Source organism: Canis lupus, chromosome 9, assembly GCF_011100685.1.
Source record: "Canis lupus familiaris isolate Mischka breed German Shepherd chromosome 9, alternate assembly UU_Cfam_GSD_1.0, whole genome shotgun sequence".
Classification (NCBI taxonomy): Eukaryota; Metazoa; Chordata; class Mammalia; order Carnivora; family Canidae; genus Canis; species Canis lupus.
Genome location: NC_049230.1, coordinates 19,482,453 through 19,495,195, shown reverse-complemented (window position 1 = coordinate 19,495,195; position 12,743 = coordinate 19,482,453).

Here is a 12,743-nt window from a genome sequence, read left to right as displayed (position 1 = left end):
TGAGGCAGGTGCTTTTCTCATCAGCCCCACATTTCAGAAGAGGACTCAGAAGCACAGACAGGCTGTGTGACCTACCCGGGGACACACAGCTGGGAGGTGGAGGTCCCAGGCTTCAAACCCGGGCAGCCCAGCCCTGCTGCATCAGAACGCTCACCCCACAAACATCTGAGAATCTCAGTGAGTCATTTCTGGGAAGTGGAGCTCTGAGTAGGTAATAGATAAACACCTCCCCTCCTTGCCTATCTCAGTCTCCCTAACTGGAGGATTCCAAAAAGAAGCCTACGGAGGGAGGAGCGCTGAGGAAACTCTAGCACAGCCTTCCTTGTGCGGTCCCTAGAGGGGCTCCAGGCCGTGGGGGCTCTAGAAGGATCCACAGGAGGCTGGGAGGAAGCCCTGGCCTGTCAGCTTCCCCAGGCAAACCTTCCCGGGGGCCTGGCCCCAGCGGCTGTAACCGGACTCCTGCTCCGGCCTCCGCAGCTGGCCCTGCGGAGGCCCAGCGCGGGGAGGCCCAGCCGCGGTCCCTGGCCCCTGGAAGGGGCGGGCCGAGGGGTCGGGGGGCAGCGGGAGGCGCGGCGGGGGGTGCGGTGCGCTCCTCCTCGGGCCGGCACCCCCTGCACCCCCTGCACCCCCTGCGCCCCCTGCACCCCGGCGCCCGCGCAGCTGCCCGCGTCTGTCAGCCGCCCTGCGGGGCGCGGCCGGGGCCGCTGGCCTCTACATCTTCCTGACAGGCCCCTCTTCGGAGGCCAGGAAAAAACAACAGTCCCTCCCCTCGCGGCAGCCCATTTGTTAGATGAAGGCCGGGCACCGGCACCTTTAACCTCCTCAAAGTCAGCATTTCCCCCTCCCGGCCCCGCGGGCCCCAGACAGAGATGGATGGAGGCGGCTGTTGGTGGAAGAAAGGCCCGTGGCTGCGCGGCCAAGGGGAGCAGGGCTTTCAGGAAGGGAGGGGACCCCGCTTCTGGTTGTTGTTGGGGTGGCAGGAGGAGGAAGAGGAAGAGCGTGCGTCAGGAGGATGGTCGGCGGCGGCCACACCTGAGCCATCCCAAGGAACTTTCGGAATTTCCCCCATTGTGCGCGACAGGCAGGCGCGTCCGTCCTTGGCGCCACAGACCTGCTTCCGTGCGTGCGTGCTTGGCCACCCCACCCACCTGGGCCTGGAGCTGCAGGGCCACCGAGGGGAGCTTGGGGCCTGGGGGCAGAAGACTGGGCACAAGGTGGGGGGTCTCAGTCAAGTCACATCCCTCTTCTGAGCCTCAGTTTCCCCACCGGCAAGAGAGAGATGACAGTTTCAGCCTCATGTGGCTGTTGGGAGATAAATGAACTGATGTCTGTGACAAGACTTGGCTGACAGTCACGGGTGGCACACGTGAGGATCATTATGCCTTGTCTTTCCTTACTTGGCTGGAACACTGGGCAGGTCACATTTCCTTGGAGGATGAAGATGGTCCAGCCTAGCCCCTCAATACCATTTTCTTTCTTCTTTCCTCCTCCTCCTCCCCTCCTCCTCCTCCAACTCCCCTACTACTACTACTTCTTCTTCTTCTTCTTCTTCTTCTTCTTCTTCTTCTTCTTCTTCTTCCTCTTATTTTTCTTCTTCTTCTTTCTTCTTTCTTCTTCTTCTTCTCCTTTTAAAGATTTATTTTAGGGCAGCCGTGGTGGCTCAGCGGTTTAGCACTGCTTGCAGCCCAGGGCGTGATCCTGGAGGCCCTGGATCGAGTCCCATGTCGAGCTCCCTGCATAGAGCCTGCTTCTCCCTCTGCCTGTGTCTCTGCCTCTCTCTCTCTCTGTGTGTCTCTATGAATGAATAAATAAAATCTTTTAAAAAAATAAAAATAAAGTTTTATTTTATTTATTTTGAGAGAGAGAGAAAGAGAACAAGAGGAGGGGCAGAGGAAGAGGGAGAGAAAGACTAAGCAGACTCCCCACTGAGTGTGGAGCCCAACAATCCCAGGACCTTGAGAATATGACCTGAACCAGAACCAAGAGTCAGATGCTCAACTGACTGGGCCACTCAGGAGCCCCTCAGTACCTTGTTCTATGGCAACACAACAGAGGATCATGAACTTGGGCTTGGGATCCAGGAGAGTATGGGTTCAAATCCCAACTCAGCCATGAATAAACGGAATGGCTTTGAGCAACTCACTTTATCACTTGAGCCTCATCTGTAAAGTGGGAATAAACTTTTCCACTTCTTTCTCCATTAAGTTACTGAGAGAAATGTTTGAGGTGATCTAGGAAAGTTCTCGCTATATACTGGTTTACAGTGCTTAGTGGTAGTATCTGGATGATGATGATGATGATGATGATGGTGATGATGGTGATGATCCTGTGATTGATGTCTTAAAGACAACTGGAGAAGGCCTTGAGAAATATTTATATGCCACCCTGGGGGACAAGATGAAGCCATTAGCATTTACTCACATAGTAGAATATGTGAATACCCAAGATGCCTATTCCTAAGCAAGACCTCAAGGGATGGGACAGGAAACTGACAAGTTTTGAATGTGGCAGAAATCATTCTGACTAAAGATGTTTGCTCCTGGGCCTGAGATATATCTGGAATGTATATGCCCTTTGCTTCTCAGAAGGTTTTTTGTTTTTTAAGATTTTATTTATTTTATTTGAGAGAGAGAGAACAGGAGTGGGGTGGAGGGGCAGAGGGAGGGAGAGAGAGAGAAAGAGAGAAAAAAAAAGTCATGCAGACTCCCCATTGAGTGCAGAGCCAACCTTGATATCATGACCTGAGCCAAAATCAAGAGTTGGATGCTTACTGACTGAGCCACCCAGGCACCCCTACTTCTCAGAAGATTTGAGGCAGCAGGGTTACTATCACCCTATGGGACTTTTGTGAGGTTCAAATAACAGGATGGTTGGGAGAGAAGTGAATAAACCAGAGTATAGTTCTCATGACTGTCACAGATGCCCCTGTGAAGCCTGCAAGGTGAGACCAAGACATTCCACCCTGGGGAACCAACAATGAGGTCTTTTCCTACATCCCAGAAAACACTGAGTTTAATAGGCTAGGTACCTCAGATGAAAGTTTTCTCTTGTGTGCATCTCTTTTCAACTTTTGGCGCTGACCATCACTTGTCTGCTACCAAGATTATGAGCATATGACTGGAAAACACAATAGTACACACAGTGGCCTGCCTCTGGACCCTCCTTTTGAAGGTGAGGTGACCTCAGTTTCCCTAGCTGAAAAGTGGAAGCTCACCGAATAGATGATGTACAGACATCCAGAAGGTACTCAGGAAACAGCCTTTTCTGGGCTTCTGGGCTTCTGGGCCTGAAGGATTTAGGGGCCTGTTGACTCGCACAGGTGCAGGATGGTGCCCCTGGCAGAGAGGGGACAGGGGAACTTGTGTCACTTAGGAGTGGAGGCAGCTTTATCAAAATAACAAAAGAGGAAATGCACAGAGTCTATCATTCTCTCCAAGAACAGGAGTCAGAGGTGGCAGTCCAGCCTGGGATGGCCATTCTTCAGAGTTATCAGGGGCACACGCACTGTCACTCTTTCTACCTCATGCCCCAGAGGGCCTCCTCACCCACCTGGCAGTTCGTGCTCAACTGTCATGTTGGCATTTCAAGTGGCGGAAAGGAGGAAGGACAAATGAGAGTTCATCTCTCTGCCCCACTCAGAGAGGCTTTCTGGAAATCCTGGTCAACAGTTGCTCTTTAGCCTCAATGGCTGGCACTAGTCACTTGGCTACCTATAGTTTCAAGGGAGGCTGGCTCCCCCAACCCTTGTCTCTCCTTCCCCGGCGGAGCCCCTCCTTCCTCAGAGAAAGGTGTGAAGGTGGAGCAGCTAAGATAAAATACAGGGTGCCCAGTTAAGTATGTTCCATGCAATGTTTGGGACATGCATACGCTAAAAATTATCTGTTGATTATCTAAAATTTAAATTTAACAGGGCGCCCCCTTCCCGCCCCACCCAAATCTGACAATCCCAATCTTTTTACATTTTACTTATTTATTTTAAGATTTTGTTGATTTATTCATGAGAGACACAGTGACAGAGGCAGAGGCACAGGCAGAGGGAGAAGCAGGCTCCATGCAGGGAGCCCGACGCGGGACTTAATCCTGGGTCCCCAGGATCACACCCTGGGCCAAAGGCAGCGCCAAACCACTGCACCACCCGGGCTACCCTGGCAACCTCAATCTAAGGCAAAACTCATCTTTGGGCCGGAGAGGGCTCTGGCCTTACCTTCTAAGCCAAGATGTTTGCATTTTGACAGAAGGCTCTCTGGAAGGATTCCATCAGGGAGCGTGCCAGGGGGAGGTTTTGCAGGCAGGCAGTAGGTCTCTGCCTTTGGCTGGGGCCCTCTGACTGCTGGAGGAGCCTAGGGTCTCCCAGGATGGTCTCCCTTGGAGGCCTTTCCGGTGAGACAAAGCAGAAAGGAGGAGGGAGAACATTCAGGTGGAGGGAGTGAGGACAAAGGTGAGTGCCCCTGGGCAGGAAGTGCTGAAAGAGAGAAGGAGGGAGGCCTCAGTGCTGGGCTGGGCGCCAGCCCTGGAGACTCCAGAGCCGCCCACTTCCCGGGGTGCACTTTTCCAGCACTTGCCTATGAGGCAGCAGTGCCATTATTTTTTTGGTGGGGGGGACCAGCTAACCAGATAGGACAGCAAACTGGGGATTTATGTGGTGTGGGAAGAGCTCGGATTTCCCTCACTGTTTATCCAGCAGTATTTTTTAAAACAGAAATCAGCGCGAGGGTAACCACAGCTGTGAGTTACTGGCTCTGGCTGTGAGGGCTGTGTGGGGGGGGGGCGGGGGGGCCTCCTTCATAGTGCTTTGCTCTGCATGGACCTGGAAGTTGCTGAAGGCATGTGCCTTTCCCCAGCCAGGGGCTAGGTGGGAAGGTGGCGCAGGTCCCTGATGGCTCCCCCTGCCCTGGGATAAAGGCCAGCATCCCTGGGGCAGCTGGGATGGGTGAGACCTAAAGCCTCACAGATCTGTACAGTTCTAGAGGTCACGAACCCACTTGGAGCCAGGCAGGCAGCCATAAGCTAGGGGGAAGGGGGAGGGGTGCAGTGAGAGATGGAGGGGTCTCAAGAGCTACTTGGTACTGCCCATTTTGCCTTGCAAGAATGTAGGCCTATTTTTGCCATTAAAAAAAAAAAGCCATGATTCTAGATTTTTACAAGTAATCTCTCAATTTTTAAATGTTGCTAATGAATTTAAAACCCTACTGGTCAATTAAGAAAGGCCTTTGGGCACAATTTAGTTCTCGAACTGCCAAATGTCTGGTCTTCTCCAAGTCTGCCTGCTTCCCATTTTACAGATGATAAAGCTGAGGTCCAGGGAGGCCTAGGGGCTCCCCCAAGGCTGTACTGCTTGCCCCGGGGGTAAACCACAGGGCCAGGAAACCTGCCCAGTGCTCTTCGCTCAAGCTAGCAGTCTTGCTGGCCGAGCCCACAGTCATCCCAGGCAGTTCTCAAGTGCTTCCTGACCATCTCTCATTTGTACAGACATGCCATTGACAAACACATCCATAACCGACTCGATTCTGGCAATGACCCCGAGGGAGTGAGTCCAGCATTAATTCTATTCTATTTTATTTTATTTTATTTTATTTTATTTTATTTATTTTACAGGTGAGGAGGCCAAGGCCAGAGGGACTAGGGGGCCTGGCCGAAGTGACAGTGTCAGGAAAGGCTGGAGCCAGAGCCTCCAATTCCAGATCTACAATTTTCCACCCCCACACTCTGTCATCCTTGTGGGATATGGCCCGAGATGGATAATAAACTCCTCCTACAAGGAACAGAAAATGGATGGGGTACTTGGGTAAACTGAATATTCGTCGTAACTTAAAGTTAATTGAAAATCCATAGGTTATCAATTTTCCAAGCAAGAGAATAGGAGGTATTTCAAAGAGCAATTATACGAGGCATGGTTTAATCTTTCTTTGATGATTCTGACGGAATGTAATGCCTCAGGGCATCGTTATGAACACCAATAATTACTGCGTAGGGCTGGGAGACAAGCTCTCATCCATCCCCCCTGGCTGTTTGGGGCGGAGAGCACATGTCTGCTCTGTGCTGCTCGCTCTGTCTTTGTCTTTTTCAGGGCGATGTGGTGGCAAGAGCCGTGTCCCAGCAGGGATCTTGCCAACCCTCCCCGTCTTCTCCTGTAAAATGGAGCTAATGCCAACTTCCTTCTGTACTTACCATACAAGCTTCTACCTAACAAAGGGCCTCCGATCTCCGGTATCAGAGCGGGAAGGAGCTTCCCATCGTAATGTGTACTAGCTTTATTTTACTTCCAAGGAGGCTGAGGCCCAGAGAGGTTATGGTCTAGCCCAAGGTCACTGCTTCAATCTGGGTTTCCAGCTTCCTAGACTTTCCTGAACACCATACTGAGGCCAAAGAGACCTATGAGAAGTGAAAGATTAGCATGGTGACAGGTGCAAACAGGGACACCCAGGAGCTCTCCGGCCACAGAGAGCTGAAGGCCAGAGCGCCCCAGGCCTCAGGAGAGGGGCTGTTCAAGTCCAGAGAGGTGGTGAACCCACCATGAGGTTTATGGTTTCATGAATGTCGAAGCATTTTAAAATGTGGTAATTTCGAGTGTGCAGCCTCCCAGGGCCTCTCTCCTTTTAATTGAAGAAATAAACAATCCCCCCTAAGGCATGCTCGGCCACGGAGAAAGGCAGGTGCAGTGTTCAGGAGGGGAGCAGCGCAGCCTGGCAGGACTCTGTTGCGGAGAAGTAACATGTCCGAGGAGATGGAGAGCAAGTCGGCTTCGCCTGAGCCCCGGGCCAGACAGGTCGCAAGGGGTATGCGACACCTCGAAGCACGCGGACACATGCACACACCTCCTGCCTGGGCCCCGAGTCTCCCTATCTGAAGCCCAGATATTCGGACTGTATGTCACACAAAATCAAATGGCAGAAAGGTTCAGGGCACCAGCACCCGCACGTGTGTCTGTGACAGAAGCTCTCAGGGATGCTGCTGCAAGTACTCACTCACCCCTGTGGCAACGCCCCTGTCACCTGGGGCAGGTGCACACACAGCATAGCCACAGATGCTCGATCAAGGTCCTCCCAACCACACACACACACAGATAGACGTGCTAGGACGCACACCAGGACAGAAGTGTCCCCACATCCTTCTCCCTCTACACAAAGGGATGTTCACCATTACCAGGGGCCGTGGGGTACAGTTTTATCAGTTCAAATTCTGACAGTGGGACACAGAGATGAGCTCTGAAACTCTGAGGCATACAGGCTCTCTGGCCTCTCACACGTGCCAGCACACACACGCCTGCACACACTGATGCACGTCCTCAGCCTTGGGTTAGTCTGCAACAGTATTTGTCCGCTTAACTCACTATCACAGCTCCCACATTTGGTGCCCAATGTCCCAGTTCTTGGACGTTCAAAGCTTCTCACTTCCCGGTCAAAGGGTCTTGCCTTATGGCCTCTGGAGGAGTTTCCCCCCACACTGAGAGGAAGAGGAAGAAAACCCGGTTCCAGAATTTAAGCCTGAAACATTTTAGCGCTAGAAACAAAATGATGGGCCCTGAGGCGCCATCTGGTGGTCCGAGGCAGAATGACAGCACATTCTGCAATGAGCCGGGGCCCAAGCTTCAACCTCTTCCAGAGTGTGAGGACCTGCTCCTGACCCTAGGATGGTCAAGCCTCTGTGGCCCCTGTGGCCTCATACTTGCATGAAGACGTGGAGGGTGGGGAGAGAACTACCTGCAGGTTAGCGAACCCCTCTCCTCCAACACAGCCTCAGACTTCTGTCTGCCCCAGCTTCTATTTTCTGGATTTTAAATGGAAGACATGTGAAAGCCAATGGGCTGGACTGACTGTCCTCAGTACAGCCCTGTGATGTCCCCTGCCAGTGAGACCCAGTGGTATAGCTGCAAGGCAGATGCTATCAGAGCCTGCCTTCACCTTGTTCATGCCCACATAAAAGAAAGCTCCTACAGCAATACCTACCATAAAGATGCATCTCTAATATGGAAAAAGGAATTCCTGTCCTACCAAATTCAAGGACTAAGTTTGAGAATGAAACATGATAATGTATTTTTCTGGTTTAAAATACTGCAATGTGACCCAAGGAGCTTGGGTTTCTTAGATAGACCATCAAAGAGTGGCCACATCTTCCCCCTGAATCTCGAGGTAATGACTGCCAGGGCAGACCCTTGGACTGGAGGAAGTCCTGGTCTTCCCTGGGTACAGGGTTGGCTTGGCCAAGGAACCCCTGATCAATGCGGATGGTTTGAGATTCTCTGATTCATCATTCCTTGATTCCGCAGCCCCTCACTGGGAGCCTTCCTCACTGTAGGCAACAGGTGAATGAGCAGCAGTGTGGCTTGCGTGGAGTCTGGGGGGCAGGCATGGCCCGGGCTGTAGGGAGCTCCTGGAGGGCTGTTGGGATGGGTGAGGCATGATCAGATCTCCATGTTGGAAAAATCTCGTAGTATTCCAAGGATGGAATGTTAGCAAGTTGGAATTCCAAGGATTCCGTGTTAGCAAGTTGATAATGACTGTCATGCTGCCGAAAGCCAACATGTGCTGAGTTCCGTGTGTCAGGATGTAGATGTCTCAGGACCCAACCAGATTCAGAGTCTGAAAGTCTCCAGTGGCGGGTTTTCCCCAGGCAGTGCTGGCCTTGGAAGGTCCCAGAGGGGGTGGCTGGATCAGGGATGGGAAGGAGGGGTAGGACTCAGAAGGCCCAGGGGAGGGAGGAAAGTCTGTGAGCTTTAAGTGGTGGGGCTGTGTGTTGGGAGAGATGGGAAAGAACAAAGCCAGAAGGCTCACGGGGCAGCCTGAAGTCCAGGCAGAGGGGAACAGAAACAAAACCAGAAGGGAAGGTTCAGTGTCCCTGAGAGCCAGAGTGCAGAATGGAGAATTTGGATAAGGAATCTGGAGGGCAGTGGAAGGGGCTGGGGTTTGTGGGGGTGAGGGATGAGTGTTTACACAAGGGTGCTGGGCTGCCCCAGGGTGCTGGGCTGCCCCAGGGGGGGCAGGGGAAGCAGGGCCTCCAGGTCAAGAAGGCCACTGGGGAATCAGGGAGAGAAGTGGCCTGGGGTGGGCTGCTGCAGGTGGGGAGCAGAAGGCAGTGGGGGGACGCCAGGGACCCCAAGGACTCTGACAGAGGCTTGGAGCACACTGTCTTTTCATGCTTTCTGGCGAAGTGGCTCCAGGTTCAACATGTCTCTAGGATCTGGCACTTGAATGCTCTTGGGCGGGCAGAAAGCTCTTAGAATTATTCTCTAGGTCTTAAATTTTTTTATTTATTTATGATAGTCACAGAGAGAGAGAGAGAGAGAGAGAGAGGCAGAGACACAGGCAGAGGGAGAAGCAGGCTCCATGCACCGGGAGCCCGACGTGGGTTTCGATCCCGGGTCTCCAGGATTGCGCCCTGGGCCAAAGGCAGGCTCTAAACCGCCGCGCCACCCAGGGATCCCTATTCTCTAGGTCTTATATAACTTCAGGGGTTGGGGGGCACCTGTATTTGGACCAGAGAAGTCCAGCCTGCTCTGAACCTTCCAGTAACAGAACAGTCATTGAACTAGCAGAGCAACCAAATCCCAGGCAGACAGAGGACAGAGTCAATTCCCATGCCCCCCCCCCCAGCATGAGATGGAAGCAGCTAGTAGGTGCTACTTGGGCCTCTAACATGTCTTGCTTTTCTTTTTTCACTATCTCCCTCCCCGCTTCTTTCTTTCTTGACTTGGAAATCAGCAAAGAAAGTTCAAAGCCTGGGGTGCCTGGGTGGCACAGTTGGTGAAACGTCGAACTCTTGATTTCAGCTCAGGTCGTGATCTCAGGGTCGGGGGATCAGGCTTCACACTTGGCAAGAGGAGTCTGCTTGAGATTCTCTCTCCCTCTGGCCCTCCCTTCTCTCTCTCTTTCAAATAAATAAATCCTAAAGAAAAAAAAAAAGAGGAAAAGAAAGTTCAAAGCCTAGCTTTGCCTATCACGGGCTTTGTGACCAGGGTCAGGCTCTGCAACTGCCCCCTGACTCCTGGGAGCCCGCTGCCTGGGGCTGGAGGACACGCTGAAGGCTACACAGGCTGCACAACCCAAGAGGGCTGTTACCACTCTCCAGCTGGCTTTACCTCCCTTGTTTAAAAGCCATTTCTCCTGATAGAGACCTTCTTCCTGGTGCTTCTGTGCTCACCCTTGCCTCAGAGGGGTCAGGCTGCAGTGAAAGGTCAAGGTGAAAGGCTATAATAGGTGAGCTGCTCCTGCTTCCCTGGGGTGGAGGGGCAGATTCCCAGGCAGCTCCCGGGAGGCTCGGAGGCCCCTGGGCAGCCAAGGCAGAGGCTGTCCCCAGGTGTGGCAGGAAGTATTTGAGGTGACCAGGGCATCTGCAACTACTTTCTTCCACCAGAGGAAGATATCGTGGCCACTGCTCCTGGGTCCCAGGCCACATTAAGTCCCTCTGGTTCCCCACCGCTGTCCATGTAGCTGCAAGAGGCCTGGGTCATCTGTCTCTCCCCTGGAGAAGAGTTTGCACTTTGAATCCCTCCTTGACTGGGGGAGGCTGTTGGAAGTCAATGCCTGGGGCTCCTCGCTGACACATCCCAACCATTCATCCTGATTGTCCTCCAGTGGAGGCCACTTCTGAGGGACTTCACCTTCCTGCCCCATTATGTTCTTCTTTGAACAAAGCCCTGTTTCTAATAATTAGGTTTGATGGCTTAGGCAGTGGGGAGGACCCCGAACACCTGCCAATTCCTCCTTAGGGGAGAGAGAAGACAGCCAGAACAACGACTGGCAGGGTTGAAGGAGCTGGAAGGGAACCTCAGCTCTACTGACCACCAACCCCAACCCCCAACTTTCATGGACTCTGGTTTGACATTCTTATTTACCAAAGAAGCTGCATATACTCGCATTTAATTTCTTCCCTCATACTGGGCACCTACGATGTCTCTTAGTTTTGGATCAGAGGCCACCAGTGTCCGCAGGGTGCCCAACCTTGGCCACTCAGTTACTCAGGGTGGACTTCTAGAGGGTGGATGTGTCCCTTCCATTGGGTTTTCTGAAATGGCAGAGGACAATCCCTCCTCTCCTCCGCACATACTGCCTGCAGGGACTCAGGATCCGGGATGCCCTAACCCTGTAATTGCAACAGAGGCACCCAGAAATCCTCAGCCTTTCCATCACCGACTGGGACCAGAACCTGCTGCAGCTGGCTTGATGCGCCCAGGGGCCGCGGGCGGCGCTGTCCAGGGCACTTCCAGTTTCTGGAGGCAGGAGAAACCCCCTGGCGGTGTTTGGCCCCCACGTGCCCAGAGACTGGCTCCATGGTGGCCGCCGACAGGGGAGCCCTAGGTCCCGGAGGTCGCGGCTCCAGGCAAAGCCGCCTTTAGGGCGAATCGGCGGACTCCGGGCCCCTCGGCCGCGCACGGCCCCTGACCGCCCTCTGTTGGCCGAGCTCAGAACCGCAGCCCCGCCGGACCTCGGTCTGCCGCAAACCCCGCAGAAATCAGCAAGCGTCACGGGTCGCGGAAGGAGGACCCACCTGGACCATTGCTCCTTTCTAGGGCATGACCTGGGGCAAGCTAACTGACCTCTCAGAGCCCTACCTGCGAAGTGGGAATAAGAGTTTCACCTCTTCAGGGTCAGCCTGAGAATTACACAGAACATATGGAAAGCGCCTAGCCCCCAATGGGTGATTTTTAATCTCCTATTAATAATAATGTCCACCTTGTGTTGGTTGTAAAAGAGATGAGGCCCCAGAATACTTCTTAAAAAGGTCAAAAAATAAACAAATGTTGATGTAAGGCAGCTGGTGTGTTACTAATACTTCCTGAGGTGGTGGGCCCTCTGGGGGCTGTTAGGAGCCATCCTCTGTTTTGTTATGGACACTGGTCTGTTCTTGTTTTTCTTCCTTTTATTTACTGCTTATTTGGAGACTTGAGGAGGGCACGATTCCAACGGGATAGGATACAAATGCATCTACCCTCCCAGGGAGGGTCTGAAGACCAGCCCTCCCTGGTTTTAAGGAAGGGCAAGAGTCTGCTGCTAATGATTTGGATTTGGCTTTTAATGGGCCATCAAGAAAGAGGAGTAAAGGAGTTTTTTTCTGTGGAGAGCCAAGAGGGTGTGGGGTGGGACCTCTGGGGAAAATGAGTAAATAATGAGGTGCTGGTGGGGTGCTGGACTGAGGGACAGATATGGGCAGGTGGCTCATGAGGCCCCTTCCTGAGTTAGATATGGCTGGTGAGTGGACAGTGAGAAGGACCAGTGAAGACACTTTTGCAAGAGTCATCACTAGCCAGTGCCCACGGCAGAGACTGTCCCATGCACTGCCAGTACCCAGGGCCCTGCCATTGAATTGTCCAGTCTGCGTCCAGGTTGGGAGATTGGCTCTATTCTCACCCATTCCCTGGACCCCTAGAGCCCTAAAGCAAGCTGTGGCTGTGGGAAGGAGTCCCCACACTTGTACTTGGGACGAGGTCTCTGGGGAACACAGGGAATCCTCTAATTCAAGAGTTCAGCCCCAGGAAGGAAGGGTCATGCCTTCATCTGAACTGCTCCCACCCCAGGGAAGAGCTAGAGGGTGATGGGGAGGAGCAGCTGGGTGAGGCTGAGAGAGTGAGGAGGGAAGAGAGGGGAGAAAAGAGGAGGAAGGTGGAGAGAGAGGGGTGGAGGTATGTCAATCTTCAGAGAGTGTGGGGACATGTCAGGCAATTTTGCTGCTCCTCCACCATTAGCCTAGCTCTGCTGGGGTGGGCACATGGTTCAGAGTTGGGCCCCACCAGAGTGGCCTTCCTGCCC